This window comes from Amia ocellicauda, chromosome 2, assembly GCF_036373705.1.
Source record: "Amia ocellicauda isolate fAmiCal2 chromosome 2, fAmiCal2.hap1, whole genome shotgun sequence".
Classification (NCBI taxonomy): domain Eukaryota; kingdom Metazoa; phylum Chordata; class Actinopteri; order Amiiformes; family Amiidae; genus Amia; species Amia ocellicauda.
Window position 1 is genome coordinate 55,703,940 of NC_089851.1, and position 18,684 is coordinate 55,722,623.

At 45.2% G+C, this 18,684-nt stretch overlaps 10 non-coding genes across 10 annotated transcripts; 3 read left to right on the forward strand and 7 right to left on the reverse strand.

Moving 5' to 3' along the window:
* Positions 1 to 1,820: 1,820 nt before the first annotated feature.
* On the forward strand, positions 1,821 to 1,894 carry trnan-guu (transfer RNA asparagine (anticodon GUU)). Its single transcript has one exon. It is a non-coding gene; the product is annotated as a tRNA-Asn (tRNA).
* A 164-nt stretch (positions 1,895 to 2,058) lies between these two features.
* trnat-ugu (transfer RNA threonine (anticodon UGU)) lies at positions 2,059 to 2,132 on the reverse strand. The gene has a single exon. It is a non-coding gene; the product is annotated as a tRNA-Thr (tRNA).
* A 404-nt stretch (positions 2,133 to 2,536) lies between these two features.
* trnat-agu (transfer RNA threonine (anticodon AGU)) lies at positions 2,537 to 2,610 on the reverse strand. Its single transcript has one exon. It is a non-coding gene; the product is annotated as a tRNA-Thr (tRNA).
* Positions 2,611 to 10,783: 8,173 nt separating this feature from the next.
* Positions 10,784 to 10,857, forward strand: trnan-guu (transfer RNA asparagine (anticodon GUU)). Its single transcript has one exon. It is a non-coding gene; the product is annotated as a tRNA-Asn (tRNA).
* Positions 10,858 to 11,021: 164 nt separating this feature from the next.
* trnat-ugu (transfer RNA threonine (anticodon UGU)) lies at positions 11,022 to 11,095 on the reverse strand. The gene has a single exon. It is a non-coding gene; the product is annotated as a tRNA-Thr (tRNA).
* A 434-nt stretch (positions 11,096 to 11,529) lies between these two features.
* On the reverse strand, positions 11,530 to 11,603 carry trnat-ugu (transfer RNA threonine (anticodon UGU)). Its single transcript has one exon. It is a non-coding gene; the product is annotated as a tRNA-Thr (tRNA).
* A 435-nt stretch (positions 11,604 to 12,038) lies between these two features.
* trnat-agu (transfer RNA threonine (anticodon AGU)) lies at positions 12,039 to 12,112 on the reverse strand. Its single transcript has one exon. It is a non-coding gene; the product is annotated as a tRNA-Thr (tRNA).
* A 1,193-nt stretch (positions 12,113 to 13,305) lies between these two features.
* trnat-ugu (transfer RNA threonine (anticodon UGU)) lies at positions 13,306 to 13,379 on the reverse strand. The gene has a single exon. It is a non-coding gene; the product is annotated as a tRNA-Thr (tRNA).
* Positions 13,380 to 13,783: 404 nt separating this feature from the next.
* On the reverse strand, positions 13,784 to 13,857 carry trnat-agu (transfer RNA threonine (anticodon AGU)). Its single transcript has one exon. It is a non-coding gene; the product is annotated as a tRNA-Thr (tRNA).
* A 472-nt stretch (positions 13,858 to 14,329) lies between these two features.
* trnad-guc (transfer RNA aspartic acid (anticodon GUC)) lies at positions 14,330 to 14,401 on the forward strand. The gene has a single exon. It is a non-coding gene; the product is annotated as a tRNA-Asp (tRNA).
* Positions 14,402 to 18,684: the final 4,283 nt, after the last annotated feature.

The window sequence follows — 18,684 nt, forward strand, 5'->3', positions numbered from 1 at the left end:
TCCATCCATCTATCTATCTATCTATCTATGACTCTCGATATCTAACTCTCTTGCTTGCTATCGCTCCCCCAATGGTCAGTAGCATAGTAGCATAACAGCAGATCACGGACCACTGTCAATCAGATGCTTGCCTTGCCGTCCATCCATCCATCTATATATCTATCTATCTATCTATCTATCTATGACTCTCGATATCTAACTCTCTTGCTTGCTATCGCTCCCCCAATGGTCAGTAGCATAGTAGCATAACAGCAGATCACGGACCACTGTCAATCAGATGCTTGCCTTGCCGTCCATCCATCCATCCATCTATCTATCTATCTATCTATGACTCTCGATATCTAACTCTCTTGCTTGCTATCGCTCCCCCAATGGTCAGTAGCATAGTAGCATAACAGCAGATCACGGACCACTGTCAATCAGATGCTTGCCTTGCCGTCCATCCATCCATCTATATATCTATCTATCTATCTATCTATCTATGACTCTCGATATCTAACTCTCTTGCTTGCTATCGCTCCCCCAATGGTCAGTAGCATAGTAGCATAACAGCAGATCACGGACCACTGTCAATCAGATGCTTGCCTTGCCGTCCATCCATCCATCTATATATCTATCTATCTATCTATCTATCTATGACTCTCGATATCTAACTCTCTTGCTTGCTATCGCTCCCCCAATGGTCAGTAGCATAGTAGCATAACAGCAGATCACGGACCACTGTCAATCAGATGCTTGCCTTGCCGTCCATCCATCCATCCATCTATCTATCTATCTATCTATGACTCTCGATATCTAACTCACTTGCTTGCTATCGCTCCCCCAATGGTCAGTAGCATTGTAGCATAACAGCAGTTTACAGACCACTGTCAATCAGATGCTTGCCTTGCCGTCCATCCATCCATCCATCTATCTATCTAACTATCTATGACTCTCGATATCTAACTCTCTTACTTGCTATCGCTCCCCCAATGGTCAGTAGCATAGTAGCATAACAGCAGATCACGGACCACTGTCAATCAGATGCTTGCCTTGCCGTCCATCCATCCATCCATCTATCTATCTATCTATCTATCTATGACTCTCGATATCTAACTCTCTTGCTTGCTATCGCTCCCCCAATGGTCAGTAGCATAGTAGCATAACAGCAGATCACGGACCACTGTCAATCAGATGCTTGCCTTGCCGTCCATCCATCCATCTATCTATCTATCTATCTATGACTCTCGATATCTAACTCTCTTGCTTCCTATCGCTCCCCCAATGGTCAGTAGCATAGTAGCATAACAGCAGATCACGGACCACAGTCAATCAGATGCTTGCCTTGCCGTCCATCCATCCATCCATCTATCTATCTATCTATCTATGACTCTCGATATCTAACTCGCTTGCTATCGCTCCCCCAATGGTCAGTAGCATAGTAGCATAACAGCAGATCATGCACCACTGTCAATCAGGTGCTTGCCTTGCCGTCCATCCATCCATCTATCTATCTATCTATCCATCCATCTATCTATCTATCTGTCTATGACTCTCGATATCTAACTCTCTTGCTTGCTATTGCTCCCCCAATTGTCAGTAGCATAGTAGCATAACAGCAGATCACGGACCACTGTCAATCAGATGCTTGCCTTGCCGTCCATCCATCCATCTATCTATCTATCTATCAATGACTCTCGATATCTAACTCTCTTGCTTGCTATCGCTCCCCCAATGGTCACGTATGTTGCATTCAACGACAAAGAAAATCGTGTGCTGGAAATGATTTTTGGCAACTGTGAAGGAACTGCACGACTGCAGCAACCACAACACCTCTGTCTGTCTCTGTGGCGCAATCGGTCAGCGCGTTTGGCTGTTAACTAAAAGGATGGTGGTTCGAATCCACCCAGGGACGGCCCACTTTTCCCCCCGCCCCTTGTTATTGTTTCTACTTCTGGCGGACAGCTTGCCAGACTGTGGCTACAGTAACCTTAAGCTGCTTGCTGTGGACGGCCATCTTGCAAAAATGTATTGAGCGTTTAGAAACTTCCTTTCCATTGCCTAGGCCAACATAAACCAAGGCACTGCTGGGAGTCAAACCCAGGGTTTCCTGTTTACAAGACAGGCACTTTGACCAACTAAGCCACGGTGCCAGGACTCTCCCATTCCCCAGTGCCTACACTCAGGCGTAAGGCAAAAAACAAAACAAAACAAAACAAAACAAAACAAAACAAAACAAAACAAAACAAAACAAAACAAAACAAAACAAAATCTGGATGCAGGCTGCAACAAAGGAAGCACACAGAGGTGAAAACGTAAGGTTGACGGGAGCAACAAGCTCCCTGTTGCGACTGTCCAGGGGCGGCAATGGGAATTGGACGTTGGCCGTAGCGCGTGTCCTTTGGGTTCTGGTTCTTCTTTACAAACCGGCGTCTGTCCAGTTGGCTTTCCGGTTCATTACGTCCTCTGATGGCTTTACGATAAGCCTATCTTGCTAAAACTGATGGTCGACAAAGCGGAAGCACAAGCTTCGCAAGGAGCACAGAAAGCCCGCCTAAGGCACCGCTGGGATTTGAACCCAGGACCTCCTGTTTACTAGACAGGCGCTTTAACCAACTAAGCCACGGCGCCAAATCTGCCTGTGCTGCTGCTGATAGTAGAATAACAGCAGATCACGGACCGCTGTCAATCAGGTTCTTGCCTTGCCGTCCATCCATCCATCCATCTATCTATGACTCTCAATATCTAACTCTCTTGCTTGCTATCGCTCCCCCAATGGTCAGTAGCATAGTAGCATAACAGCAGATCACGGACCACTGTCAATCAGGTGCTTGCCTTGCCGTCCATCCATCCATCTGTCTATCTATCTATCTATGACTCTTGACATCTAACTCTCTTGCTTGCTATCGCTCCCCCAATGGTCAGAAGCAAAGTAGCATAACAGCAGATCACGGACCACTGTCAATCAGATGCTTGCCTTGCCGTCCATCCATCCATCCATCCATCTATCTATCTATGACTCTTGATATCTAACTCTCTTGCTTGCTATCGCTCCCCCAATGGTCAGTAGCATAGTATCATAACAGCAGATCACGGACCACTGTCAATCAGATGCTTGCCTTGCCGTCCATCCATCCATCTATCTATCTATCTATCTATGACTCTTGATATCTAACTCTCTTGCTTGCTATCGCTCCCCCAATGGTCAGTAGCATTGTAGCATAACAGCAGATCACGGACCACTGTCAATCAGATGCTTGCCTTGCCGTCCATCCATCCATCTATCTATCTATCTATCTATGACTCTTGATATCTAACTCTCTTGCTTGCTATCGCTCCCCCAATGGTCAGTAGCATTGTAGCATAACAGCAGATCACGGACCGCTGTCAATCAGGTTCTTGCCTTGCCGTCCATCCATCCATCCATCTATCTATGACTCTCAATATCTAACTCTCTTGCTTGCTATCGCTCCCCCAATGGTCAGTAGCAAAGTAGCATAACAGCAGATCACGGACCACTGTCAATCAGATGCTTGCCTTGCCGTCCATCCATCCATCCATCTATCTATCTATCTATGACTCTTGACATCTAACTCTCTTGCTTGCTATCGCTCCCCCAATGGTCAGTAGCAAAGTAGCATAACAGCAGATCACGGACCACTGTCAATCAGATGCTTGCCTTGCCGTCCATCCATCCATCCATCTATCTATCTATCTATCTATGACTCTTGATATCTAACTCTCTTGCTTGCTATCGCTCCCCCAATGGTCAGTAGCATTGCAGCATAACAGCAGATCACGGACCACTGTCAATCAGATGCTTGCCTTGCCGTCCATCCATCCATCTATCTATCTATCTATCTATGACTCTCGATATCTAACTCTCTTGCTTGCTATCGCTCCCCCAATGGTCAGTAGCATAGTAGCATAACAGCAGATCACGGACCACTGTCAATCAGATGCTTGCCTTGCCGTCCATCCATCCATCCATCTATCTATCAATCTATCAATGACTCTCGATATCTAACTCTCTTACTTGCTATCGCTCCCCCAATGGTCAGTAGCATAGTAGCATAACAGCAGATCACGGACCACTGTCAATCAGATGCTTGCCTTGCCGTCCATCCATCCATCCATCTATCTATCTATCTATCAATGACTCTCGATATCTAACTCTCTTACGTGCTATCGCTCCCCCAATGGTCAGTAGCATAGTAGCATAACAGCAGATCACGGACCACTGTCAATCAGATGCTTGCCTTGCCGTCCATCCATCCATCTATCTATCTATCTATCTATGACTCTTGATATCTAACTCTCTTGCTTGCTATCGCTCCCCCAATGGTCTGTAGCATAGTAGCATAACAGCAGATCACGGACCACTGTCACTCAGATGCTTGCCTTGCCGTCCATCCATCCATCCATCTATCTATCTATCTATCAATGACTCTCGATATCTAACTCTCTTGCTTGCTATCGCTCCCCCAATGGTCAGTAGCATAGTAGCATAACAGCAGATCACGGACCACTGTCAATCAGATGCTTGCCTTGCCGTCCATCCATCCATCTATCTATCTATCTATCTATGACTCTTGATATCTAACTCTCTTGCTTGCTATCGCTCCCCCAATGGTCAGTAGCATTGTAGCATAACAGCAGATCACGGACCAATGTCAATCAGATGCTTGCCTTGCCGTCCATCCATCTATCTATCTATCTATCTATCTATCTATCTATGACTCTCGATATCTAACTCTCTTACTTGCTATCGCTCCCCCAATGGTCAGTAGCATAGTAGCATAACAGCAGATCACGGACCACTGTCAATCAGATGCTTGCCTTGCCGTCCATCCATCCATCCATCTATCTATCAATCTATCAATGACTCTCGATATCTAACTCTCTTACTTGCTATCGCTCCCCCAATGGTCAGTAGCATAGTAGCATAACAGCAGATCACGGACCACTGTCAATCAGATGCTTGCCTTGCCGTCCATCCATCCATCCATCTATCTATCTATCTATCAATGACTCTCGATATCTAACTCTCTTACTTGCTATCGCTCCCCCAATGGTCAGTAGCATAGTAGCATAACAGCAGATCACGGACCACTGTCAATCAGATGCTTGCCTTGCCGTCCATCCATCCATCTATCTATCTATCTATCTATGACTCTTGATATCTAACTCTCTTGCTTGCTATCGCTCCCCCAATGGTCAGTAGCATAGTAGCATAACAGCAGATCACGGACCACTGTCACTCAGATGCTTGCCTTGCCGTCCATCCATCCATCCATCTATCTATCTATCTATCAATGACTCTCGATATCTAACTCTCTTGCTTGCTATCGCTCCCCCAATGGTCAGTAGCATAGTAGCATAACAGCAGATCACGGACCACTGTCAATCAGATGCTTGCCTTGCCGTCCATCCATCCATCTATCTATCTATCTATCTATGACTCTTGATATCTAACTCTCTTGCTTGCTATCGCTCCCCCAATGGTCAGTAGCATTGTAGCATAACAGCAGATCACGGACCAATGTCAATCAGATGCTTGCCTTGCCGTCCATCCATCTATCTATCTATCTATCTATCTATCTATCTATCTATGACTCTCGATATCTAACTCTCTTGCTTGCTATCGCTCCCCCAATGGTCAGTAGCATAGTAGCATAACAGCAGATCACGGACCACTGTCAATCAGATGCTTGCCTTGCCGTCCATCCATCCATCCATCTATCTATCAATCTATCAATGACTCTCGATATCTAACTCTCTTACTTGCTATCGCTCCCCCAATGGTCAGTAGCATAGTAGCATAACAGCAGATCACGGACCACTGTCAATCAGATGCTTGCCTTGCCGTCCATCCATCCATCCATCTATCTATCTATCTATCAATGACTCTCGATATCTAACTCTCTTACTTGCTATCGCTCCCCCAATGGTCAGTAGCATAGTAGCATAACAGCAGATCACGGACCACTGTCAATCAGATGCTTGCCTTGCCGTCCATCCATCCATCTATCTATCTATCTATCTATGACTCTTGATATCTAACTCTCTTGCTTGCTATCGCTCCCCCAATGGTCAGTAGCATAGTAGCATAACAGCAGATCACGGACCACTGTCAATCAGATGCTTGCCTTGCCGTCCATCCATCCATCTATCTATCTATCTATCTATGACTCTTGATATCTAACTCTCTTGCTTGCTATCGCTCCCCCAATGGTCAGTAGCATTGCAGCATAACAGCAGATCACGGACCACTGTCAATCAGATGCTTGCCTTGCCGTCCATCCATCCATCTATCTATCTATCTATCTATGACTCTCGATATCTAACTCTCTTGCTTGCTATCGCTCCCCCAATGGTCAGTAGCATAGTAGCATAACAGCAGATCACGGACCACTGTCAATCAGATGCTTGCCTTGCCGTCCATCCATCCATCTATCTATCTATCTATCTATGACTCTTGATATCTAACTCTCTTGCTTGCTATCGCTCCCCCAATGGTCAGTAGCATAGTAGCATAACAGCAGATCACGGACCACTGTCACTCAGATGCTTGCCTTGCCGTCCATCCATCCATCCATCTATCTATCTATCTATCAATGACTCTCGATATCTAACTCTCTTGCTTGCTATCGCTCCCCCAATGGTCAGTAGCATAGTAGCATAACAGCAGATCACGGACCACTGTCAATCAGATGCTTGCCTTGCCGTCCATCCATCCATCTATCTATCTATCTATCTATGACTCTTGATATCTAACTCTCTTGCTTGCTATCGCTCCCCCAATGGTCAGTAGCATTGTAGCATAACAGCAGATCACGGACCAATGTCAATCAGATGCTTGCCTTGCCGTCCATCCATCTATCTATCTATCTATCTATCTATCTATGACTCTCGATATCTAACTCTCTTGCTTGCTATCGCTCCCCCAATGGTCAGTAGCATAGTAGCATAACAGCAGATCACGGACCACTGTCAATCAGATGCTTGCCTTGCCGTCCATCCATCCATCCATCTATCTATCAATCTATCAATGACTCTCGATATCTAACTCTCTTACTTGCTATCGCTCCCCCAATGGTCAGTAGCATAGTAGCATAACAGCAGATCACGGACCACTGTCAATCAGATGCTTGCCTTGCCGTCCATCCATCCATCCATCTATCTATCTATCTATCAATGACTCTCGATATCTAACTCTCTTACTTGCTATCGCTCCCCCAATGGTCAGTAGCATAGTAGCATAACAGCAGATCACGGACCACTGTCAATCAGATGCTTGCCTTGCCGTCCATCCATCCATCTATCTATCTATCTATCTATGACTCTTGATATCTAACTCTCTTGCTTGCTATCGCTCCCCCAATGGTCAGTAGCATAGTAGCATAACAGCAGATCACGGACCACTGTCACTCAGATGCTTGCCTTGCCGTCCATCCATCCATCCATCTATCTATCTATCTATCAATGACTCTCGATATCTAACTCTCTTGCTTGCTATCGCTCCCCCAATGGTCAGTAGCATAGTAGCATAACAGCAGATCACGGACCACTGTCAATCAGATGCTTGCCTTGCCGTCCATCCATCCATCTATCTATCTATCTATCTATGACTCTTGATATCTAACTCTCTTGCTTGCTATCGCTCCCCCAATGGTCAGTAGCATTGTAGCATAACAGCAGATCACGGACCAATGTCAATCAGATGCTTGCCTTGCCGTCCATCCATCCATCTATCTATCTATCTATCTATGACTCTCGATATCTAACTCTCTTGCTTGCTATCGCTCCCCCAATGGTCAGTAGCATAGTAGCATAACAGCAGATCACGGACCACTGTCAATCAGATGCTTGCCTTGCCGTCCATCCATCCATCCATCTATCTATCAATCTATCAATGACTCTCGATATCTAACTCTCTTACTTGCTATCGCTCCCCCAATGGTCAGTAGCATAGTAGCATAACAGCAGATCACGGACCACTGTCAATCAGATGCTTGCCTTGCCGTCCATCCATCCATCCATCTATCTATCTATCTATCAATGACTCTCGATATCTAACTCTCTTACTTGCTATCGCTCCCCCAATGGTCAGTAGCATAGTAGCATAACAGCAGATCACGGACCACTGTCAATCAGATGCTTGCCTTGCCGTCCATCCATCCATCTATCTATCTATCTATCTATGACTCTTGATATCTAACTCTCTTGCTTGCTATCGCTCCCCCAATGGTCAGTAGCATAGTAGCATAACAGCAGATCACGGACCACTGTCACTCAGGTGCTTGCCTTGCCGTCCATCCATCCATCCATCTATCTATCTATCTATCAATGACTCTCGATATCTAACTCTCTTGCTTGCTATCGCTCCCCCAATGGTCAGTAGCATAGTAGCATAACAGCAGATCACGGACCACTGTCAATCAGATGCTTGCCTTGCCGTCCATCCATCCATCTATCTATCTATCTATCTATGACTCTTGATATCTAACTCTCTTGCTTGCTTTCGCCCCCCCAATGGTCAGTAGCATAGTAGCATAACAGCAGATCACGGACCACTGTCAATCAGATGCTTGCCTTGCCGTCCATCCATCCATCTATCTATCTATCTATCTATCTATGACTCTCGATATCTAACTCTCTTGCTTGCTATCGCTCCCCCAATGGTCAGTAGCATAGTAGCATAACAGCAGATCACGGACCACTGTCAATCAGATGCTTGCCTTGCCGTCCATCCATCCATCTATCTATCTATCTATCTATGACTCTCGATATCTAACTCTCTTGCTTGCTATCGCTCCCCCAATGGTCAGTAGCATAGTAGCATAACAGCAGATCACGGACCACTGTCAATCAGATGCTTGCCTTGCCGTCCATCCATCCATCCATCTATCTATCAATCTATCAATGACTCTCGATATCTAACTCTCTTACTTGCTATCGCTCCCCCAATGGTCAGTAGCATAGTAGCATAACAGCAGATCACGGACCACTGTCAATCAGATGCTTGCCTTGCCGTCCATCCATCCATCCATCTATCTATCTATCTATCTATGACTCTCGATATCTAACTCTCTTGCTTGCTATCGCTCCCCCAATGGTCAGTAGCATAGTAGCATAACAGCAGATCACGGACCACTGTCAATCAGATGCTTGCCTTGCCGTCCATCCATCCATCCATCTATCTATCAATCTATCAATGACTCTCGATATCTAACTCTCTTACTTGCTATCGCTCCCCCAATGGTCAGTAGCATAGTAGCATAACAGCAGATCACGGACCACTGTCAATCAGATGCTTGCCTTGCCGTCCATCCATCCATCCATCTATCTATCTATCTATCAATTACTCTCGATATCTAACTCTCTTACTTGCTATCGCTCCCCCAATGGTCAGTAGCATAGTAGCATAACAGCAGATCACGGACCACTGTCAATCAGATGCTTGCCTTGCCGTCCATCCATCCATCTATCTATCTATCTATCTATGACTCTCGATATCTAACTCTCTTGCTTGCTATCGCTCCCCCAATGGTCAGTAGCATAGTAGCATAACAGCAGATCACGGACCACTGTCACTCAGATGCTTGCCTTTCCGTCCATCCATCCATCCATCTATCTATCTATCTATCAATGACACTCGATATCTAACTCTCTTGCTTGCTATCGCTCCCCCAATGGTCAGTAGCATAGTAGCATAACAGCAGATCACGGACCACTGTCAATCAGATGCTTGCCTTGCCGTCCATCCATCCATCTATCTATCTATCTATCTATGACTCTTGATATCTAACTCTCTTGCTTGCTATCGCTCCCCCAATGGTCAGTAGCATTGTAGCATAACAGCAGATCACGGACCAATGTCAATCAGATGCTTGCCTTGCCGTCCATCCATCCATCTATCTATCTATCTATCTATGACTCTCGATATCTAACTCTCTTGCTTGCTATCGCTCCCCCAATGGTCAGTAGCATAGTAGCATAACAGCAGATCACGGACCACTGTCAATCAGATGCTTGCCTTGCCGTCCATCCATCCATCCATCTATCTATCAATCAATCAATGACTCTCGATATCTAACTCTCTTACTTGCTATCGCTCCCCCAATGGTCAGTAGCATAGTAGCATAACAGCAGATCACGGACCACTGTCAATCAGATGCTTGCCTTGCCGTCCATCCATCCATCTATCTATCTATCTATCTATGACTCTTGATATCTAACTCTCTTGCTTGCTATCGCCCCCCCAATGGTCAGTAGCATAGTAGCATAACAGCAGATCACGGACCACTGTCAATCAGATGCTTGCCTTGCCGTCCATCCATCCATCTATCTATCTATCTATCTATCTATGACTCTCGATATCTAACTCTCTTGCTTGCTATCGCTCCCCCAATGGTCAGTAGCATAGTAGCAAAACAGCAGATCATGGACCACTGTCAATCAGATGCTTGCCTTGCCGTCCATCCATCCATCTATCTATCTATCTATCTATGACTCTCGATATCTAACTCTCTTGCTTGCTATCACTCCCCCAATGGTCAGTAGCATAGTAGCATAACAGCAGATCACGGACCACTGTCAATCAGATGCTTGCCTTGCCGTCCATCCATCCATCTATCTATCTATCTATCTATGACTCTCGATATCTAACTCTCTTGCTTGCTATCGCTCCCCCAATGGTCACGTATGTTGCATTCAACAACAAAGAAAATCGTGTGCTGGAAATGATTTTTGGCAACTGTGAAGGAACTGCACGACTGCAGCAACCACAACACCTCTGTCTGTCTCTGTGGCGCAATCGGTCAGCGTGTTTGGCTGTTAACCAAAAGGATGGTGGTTTGAATCCACCCAGGGACGGCCCACTTTTCCCCCCGCCCCTTGTTATTGTTTCTACTTCTGGCGGACAGCTTGCCAGACTGTGGCTACAGTAACCTTAAGCTGCTTGCTGTGGACGGCCATCTTGCGAAAATGTATTGAGCGTTTAGAAACTTCCTTTCCATTGCCTAGGCCAACATAAACCAAGGCACTGCTGGGAGTCGAACCCAGGGTTTCCTGCTTACAAGACAGGCGCTTTGACCAACTAAGCCACGGTGCCAGGACTCTCCCATTCCCCAGTGCCTACACTTAGGTGTAAGGCAAAAAACAAAACAAAACAAAACAAAACTAAACAAAACAAAACAAAACAAAACAAAACAAAACAAAACAAAACAAAACAAAACAATACAAAACAAAACAAAACAAAATCTGGATGCAGACTGCAACAAAGGAAGCACACAGAGGTGAAAACGTAAGGTTGACGGGAGCAACAAGCTCCCTGTTGCGACTGTCCAGGGGCGGCAATGGGAATTGGACGTTGGCCGTAGCGCGTGTCCTTTGGGTTCTGGTTCTTCTTTACAAACCGGCGTCTGTCCAGTTGGCTTTCCGGTTCATTACGTCCTCTGATGGCTTTACGATAAGCCTATCTTGCTAAAACTGATGGTCGACAAAGCATTAGCACAAGCTTCGCAAGGAGCACACAAAGCCCGCCTAAGGCACTGCTGGGAGTCAAACCCAGGGTTTCCTGTTTACAAGACAGGTGCTTTGACCAACTAAGCCACGGTGCCAGGACTCTCCCATTCCCCAGTGCCTACACTCAGGCGTAAGGCAAAAAACAAAACAAAACAAAACAAAACAAAACAAAACAAAACAAAACAAAACAAAACAAAACAAAACAAAACAAAACAAAACAAAACAAAACAAAATCTGGATGCAGACTGCAACAAAGGAAGCACACAGAGGTGAAAACGTAAGGTTGACGGGAGCAACAAGCTCCCTGTTGCGACTGTCCAGGGGCGGCAATGGGAATTGGACGTTGGCCGTTAGGTGCGCGTAGCGCGTGTCCTTTGGGTTCTGGTTCTTCTTTACAAACCGGCGTCTGTCCAGTTGGCTTTCCGGTTCATTACGTCCTCTGATGGCTTTACGATAAGCCTATCTTGCTAAAACTGATGGTCGACAAAGCAGAAGCACAAGCTTCGCAAGGAGCACACAAAGCCCGCCTAAGGCACCGCTGGGATTTGAACCCAGGACCTCCTGTTTACTAGACAGGCGCTTTAACCAACTAAGCCACGGCGCCAAATCTGCCACTGCTGCTGCTGATAGTAGAATAACAGCAGATCACGGACCGCTGTCAATCAGGTTCTTGCCTTGCCGTCCATCCATCCATCCATCTATCTATGACTCTCAATATCTAACTCTCTTGCTTGCTATCGCTCCCCCAATGGTCAGTAGCATAGTAGCATAACAGCAGATCACGGACCACTGTCAATCAGGTGCTTGCCTTGCCGTCCATCCATCCATCTGTCTATCTATCTATCTATGACTCTTGACATCTAACTCTCTTGCTTGCTATCGCTCCCCCAATGGTCAGAAGCAAAGTAGCATAACAGCAGATCACGGACCACTGTCAATCAGATGCTTGCCTTGCCGTCCATCCATCCATCCATCTATCTATCTATCTATCAATGACTCTCGATATCTAACTCTCTTGCTTGCTATCGCTCCCCCAATGGTCAGTAGCATAGTAGCATAACAGCAGATCACGGACCACTGTCAATCAGATGCTTGCCTTGCCGTCCATCCATCCATCTATCTATCTATCTATCTATGACTCTTGATATCTAACTCTCTTGCTTGCTATCGCCCCCCCAATGGTCAGTAGCATAGTAGCATAACAGCAGATCACGGACCACTGTCAATCAGATGCTTGCCTTGCCGTCCATCCATCCATCTATCTATCTATCTATCTATGACTCTTGATATCTAACTCTCTTGCTTGCTATCGCTCCCCCAATGGTCAGTAGCATTGTAGCATAACAGCAGATCACGGACCAATGTCAATCAGATGCTTGCCTTGCTGTCCATCCATCCATCTATCTATCTATCTATCTATGACTCTCGATATCTAACTCTCTTGCTTGCTATCGCTCCCCCAATGGTCACGTATGTTGCATTCAACGACAAAGAAAATCGTGTGCTGGAAATGATTTTTGGCAACTGTGAAGGAACTGCACGACTGCAGCAACCACAACACGTCTGTGGTGCAATCGGTCAGCGCGTTTGGCTGTTAACCAAAAGGATGGTGGTTCGAATCCACCCAGGGACGGCCCACTTTTCCCCCCGCCCCTTGTTATTGTTTCTACTTCTGGCGGACAGCTTGCCAGACTGTGGCTACAGTAACCTTAAGCTGCTTGCTGTGGACGGCCATCTTGCAAAAATGTATTGAGCGTTTAGAAACTTCCTTTCCATTGCCTAGGCCAACATAAACCAAGGCACTGCTGGGAGTCGAACCCAGGGTTTCCTGTTTACAAGACAGGCGCTTTGACCAACTAAGCCACGGTGCCAGGACTCTCCCATTCCCCAGTGCCTACACTCAGGCGTAAGGCAAAAAACAAAACCAAACAAAACCAAACAAAACCAAACAAAACAAAACAAAACAAAACAAAACAAAACAAATCAAAATCTGGATGCAGGCTGCAACAAAGGAAGCACACAGAGGTGAAAACGTAAGGTTGACGGGAGCAACAAGCTCCCTGTTGCGACTGTCCAGGGGCGGCAATGGGAATTGGACGTTGGCCGTAGCGCTTGTCCTTTGGGTTCTGGTTCTTCTTTACAAACCGGCGTCTGTCCAGTTGGCTTTCCGGTTCATTACGTCCTCTGATGGCTTTACGATAAGCCTATCTTGCTAAAACTGATGGTCGACAAAGCGGAAGCACAAGCTTCGCAAGGAGCACAGAAAGCCCGCCTAAGGCACCGCTGGGATTTGAACCCAGGACCTCCTGTTTACTAGACAGGTGCTTTAACCAACTAAGCCACGGCGCCAAATCTGCCGCTGCTGCTGCTGATAGTAGAATAACAGCAGATCACGGACCGCTGTCAATCAGGTTCTTGCCTTGCCGTCCATCCATCCATCCATCTATCTATGACTCTCAATATCTAACTCTCTTGCTTGCTATCGCTCCCCCAATGGTCAGTAGCATAGTAGCATAACAGCAGATCACGGACCACTGTCAATCAGATGCTTGCCTTGCCGTCCATCCATCCATCCATCTATCTATCTATCTATGACTCTTGACATCTAACTCTCTTGCTTGCTATCGCTCCCCCAATGGTCAGAAGCAAAGTAGCATAACAGCAGATCACGGACCACTGACCGAAGGACACTAACAAGGTGGAATAAAGCAGGCAGGGGAGGCAGCGATGCTGCCCTCGCCTTGCCCTGAGACATTCAGAATCGGAAAGGGGCGTGGCGAAAGATGTGGGGGCGGAGAAGGTGGGAGGCGGCAAGCCCGGCTCCTCGTTAGTATAGTGGTGAGTATCCCCGCCTGTCACGCGGGAGACCGGGGTTCGATTCCCCGACGGGGAGGTTCCTTGTGTGGTTTTGCTGCCCCCGCCTAGGGTGGGAAGGCTGCACAAAGGACTTGGGAACAGAATGAAAGAAAGAGGTGTGTGAACTGATGTCACCCCAGCAAGAGCAAGGAATTATACCAGGGTTCCGACGCGCCTCTGCGTGTTCGTATGGACATCTTTCTGTCCTTATATACAGATCTCTGTATGTTGATCTATATTTTTTTAAGTCACAGACAGACAGACAGACAGATAGATAGATAGAGAGAGATTGCAAAAGGGTCTGTGACAGAAGCACAGCTCAAGAAGGGGGGCCTGCAAGGCAGAGAGGGGTCAGCGCTGCTCTTCAGCATCGTAGATGGCAGGATTCGAACCTGCGCAGGGAGACCCCAAAGGATTGCTAGTTCTTTACCTTAACAACTCGGCCACGACTACCATGCGTCAGGCACCCCGGTGGCGCGGTTGGTCTTTGAGACCCTTTTTTTGTTGTATGTTGTTAATTGCATGATGTCAATACCAGAGGAAGTGTGTGAATACAAAACATGTGCAAAGGCAACTTGTATTCATTTAAACAGACAATGACATTTCTCTGGGATTGTGTTATTTCTGCACATGACCTTCAGACCTGCAGGAGAGGCTATTGTGTATTTGCACCGCTGTTGGATTTAGTTTGCATAGTGAGGCTTTTAACACACAGCCTCCAACAGCGATGACACATCAGGTGTTTGTTCGGCTAGAAAGCAGCCATCCAGAAATTAAAGTATTTCAGCAATTTCCTGACATGCTAAGGAACATTTCCCCTTTTCACATCTTCTTCTAGCATTTCAATAGATTGTGATGCATTTCATTTGCAAGTGATTTTCAGCAACACTGCACAGTGTGCTCTCCACCCAAGTCTGTCTCCCCATTTCCCAGAAACATGCATTACCCACCAGAGACCTCCAGCATTACGTTAATGGCAAGGATGGTTGCGACAGTTAAGCAGGTAGTGTTTTCAATTCTAACATTTTCCCCGACAGTTTTATGTTTGACTTCCCTTAATTAAAGACATTAAAATGCATTTATTTATTGACTGTATTACATTAAATCAACATGCAGGGGAACAATCTTAAGCCTTAAGTTGAGGATGGATTCTGAATTACATAAGGTAGAGAATTCTAGCTTTGTCTACAGTGTTTTGAATTAATTACTTAATTATTTCACATAAATGACTGCAATTCTTTAAATTCTTCAGATGTGTGTTCCACTGTGTTCTTATTTCAAAGCCTTTAACTTTCAAGAATGTGTTATCCCGTGTTAAATTGTACACTTGAACCAACTGCTGATGTTTATATATTTTTTGTCCTTTGGGAACTATTTCACAGAAAATCTGTTATCAATGTAGCATTAAGTGGGGGGGTATATTTTGATAAGAGCATTTTAGCTCTGAGCTGAAGAAGACCTCTCCCCCAAAGTTATCAGATTTCCTAAGCTCATCAGCGTGTGAACTGGTTTGCATCAAAGTGGCAGTCTTGGGAGGATGGCACCGAGAATGGGCCAAATAGCTTGGAATCCCTGCTGTGAAATGTCTGGGGAATATGGCATGGAGGAAATAAAAAAGCTTTGAAGTGGACGAGAGCCAAAATCCCGACACAGAGCTAGGAACACAGGCCAACCAGCATTTCCAAAAGATGACATAGATTGACATCAGTCATAAATCAAGCCCTCCATCCAATAGAACACTGGGGGCTGAAACCGAAATCCAATCTCACAAACTCAAGAACCAATCATCTATTGATCTGACAGGCGTATACACTCACCTAAAGGATTATTAGGAACACCTGTTCAATTTCTCATTAATGCAATTATCTAACCAACCAATCACATGGCAGTTGCTTCAATGCATTTAGGGGTGTGGTCCTGGTCAAGACAATCTCCTGAACTCCAAACTGAATGTCTGAATGGGAAAGAAAGGTGATTTAAGCCATTTTGAGCGTGGCATGGTTGTTGGTGCCAGACGGGCCGGTCTGAGTATTTCACAATCTGCTCAGTTACTGGGATTTTCATGCACAACCATTTCTAGGGTTTACAAAGAATGGTGTGAAAAGGGAAAAACATCCAGTATGCGGCAGTCCTGTGGGCGAAAATGCCTTGTTGATGCTAGAGGTCAGAGGAGAATGGGCCGACTGATTCAAGCTGATAGAAGAGCAACTTTGACTGAAATAACCACTCATTACAACCGAGGTATGCAGCAAAGCATCTGTGAAGCCACAACACATACAACCTTGAGGCGGATGGGCTACAACAGCAAAAGACCCCACCGGGTACCACTCATCTCCACTACAAATAGGAAAAAGAGGCTACAATTTGCACAAGCTCACCAAAATTGGACAGTTGAAGACTGGAAAAATTTTGCCTGGTCTGATGAGTCTCGATTTCTGTTGAGACGTTCAGATGGTAGAGTCAGAATTTGGCGTAAACAGAATGAGAACATGGATCCATCATGCCTTGTTACCACTGTGCAGGCTGGTGGTGGTGGTGTAATGGTGTGGGGGATGTTTTCTTGGCACACTTTAGGCCCCTTAGTGCCAATTGGGCATCGTTTAAATGCCACGGCCTACCTGAGCATTGTTTCTGACCATGTCCATCCCTTTATGACCACCATGTACCCATCCTCTGATGGCTACTTCCAGCAGGATAATGCACCATGTCACAAAGGTCGAATCATTTCAAATTGGTTTCTTGAACCTGACAATGAGTTCACTGTACTAAACTGGCCCCCCACAGTCACCAGATCTCAACCCAATAGAGCATCTTTGGGATGTGGTGGAACGGGAGCTTCGTGCCCTGGATGTGCATCCCACAAATCTCCATCAACTGCAAGATGCTATCCTATCAATATGGGCCAACATTTCTGAAGAATGCTTTCAGCACCTTGTTGAATCAATGCCACATAGAATTAAGGCAGTTCTGAAGGCAAAAGGGGGTCAAACACAGTATTAGTATGGTGTTCCTAATAATCCTTTAGGTGAGTGTAAAGGGTAGCGCACGGCATCTCTCAGTTAAAGAACTTTAGAAACTGCGCCTGCCCGCCTGTACCCATCTGATCAGTGGAGTGAATACAGCTGGACAATTGACTAAGTCGACTGCAATACGAAAGTGTTCAGTCATTTAAATAGCTATTGAGTCTTAAGAAACTTGACCCTTGGAAACAAACAGGGCCTTGCTTTCCACAAAGACTTTGTCTTCAAGTAACTACGGTGGAAACCCTCCTTGCAAAGAAGATCCTGTGCACATTCTTGGAGCCTTCAAACCAGTGGAAAATCAGTTTGGAAAAGACTCTACTATCGCGAAACCCCAACTTCCAGGTGCATCGACTGAGTGGAAGTTCTTGGACAAAGCCGAACCGGACTGCCTTTGTTCCAAACCACACGGACCTCGTGCCGTGTGCTGTTATCTGAGCCCGAAGGCAGAGAGGCCTCTCTGCGACGAAGTTCAGATAAGTTTAACAGTTTGGAGTTTATTATTCATGACATTTGAGAAATCAATTAGATATGTTATTCTGTGAGTCATAAACTAGTATTTTCTTAAATATAAATGAGTGCTGTATTAAACTGTTTTGTTTGACAATTTTAGAAATCAGAATCTGTCAACGCTGAGAAATATATTCTCATTCCTGTTTAATTGTTTAGTCTGAAATTGACACAAGTTAATAGACACTAGATTATAGGTGGCCCTGCCTATCCTTAATCATTGAACAGTAATCAATTAGGGAGAATTGTGGTAACAAGAAATGATAGAATCTTTCTCGGCACCCAAATATAAATGAGACTGATATATATATAACGAGAAGTTATTTGACTTAAATACTAACCTGCATAGTTATTTGATGTTCGACTAACAATACTAATGAGACTCACCTTCGTCTTACTAACCGGTATTGTAGTCAATGTATTTATAACCTTTTTTGTTTAACGATTTGTGTGTTATCATATGCCATTCCATGGTCTTTGATTTGGTCAAGGAAGTGATTTGTCTTTGATTTGTTGATCTAGAGTTGAATTTTTATTAGTTTTTCCCTTTTTGTATAATTAGTGTAGTGCTACATTTAGTCTTTGTTTTTAATAAATTTGACAATTTATATCTTTGGAATTGGTGTCTGCGTCCAATTATTACAGAAATTGAGTTCTACAAGATTCCAGGATCCGTGATAAGGTGATACTATACATTCACTTCTTTAATTGAAATTTATAAGTGTACCTTACGCTACATCAAGTTAAGTAGTGGTTTCTGTTAAATGTTATCTTGTGAGATTATTTATTT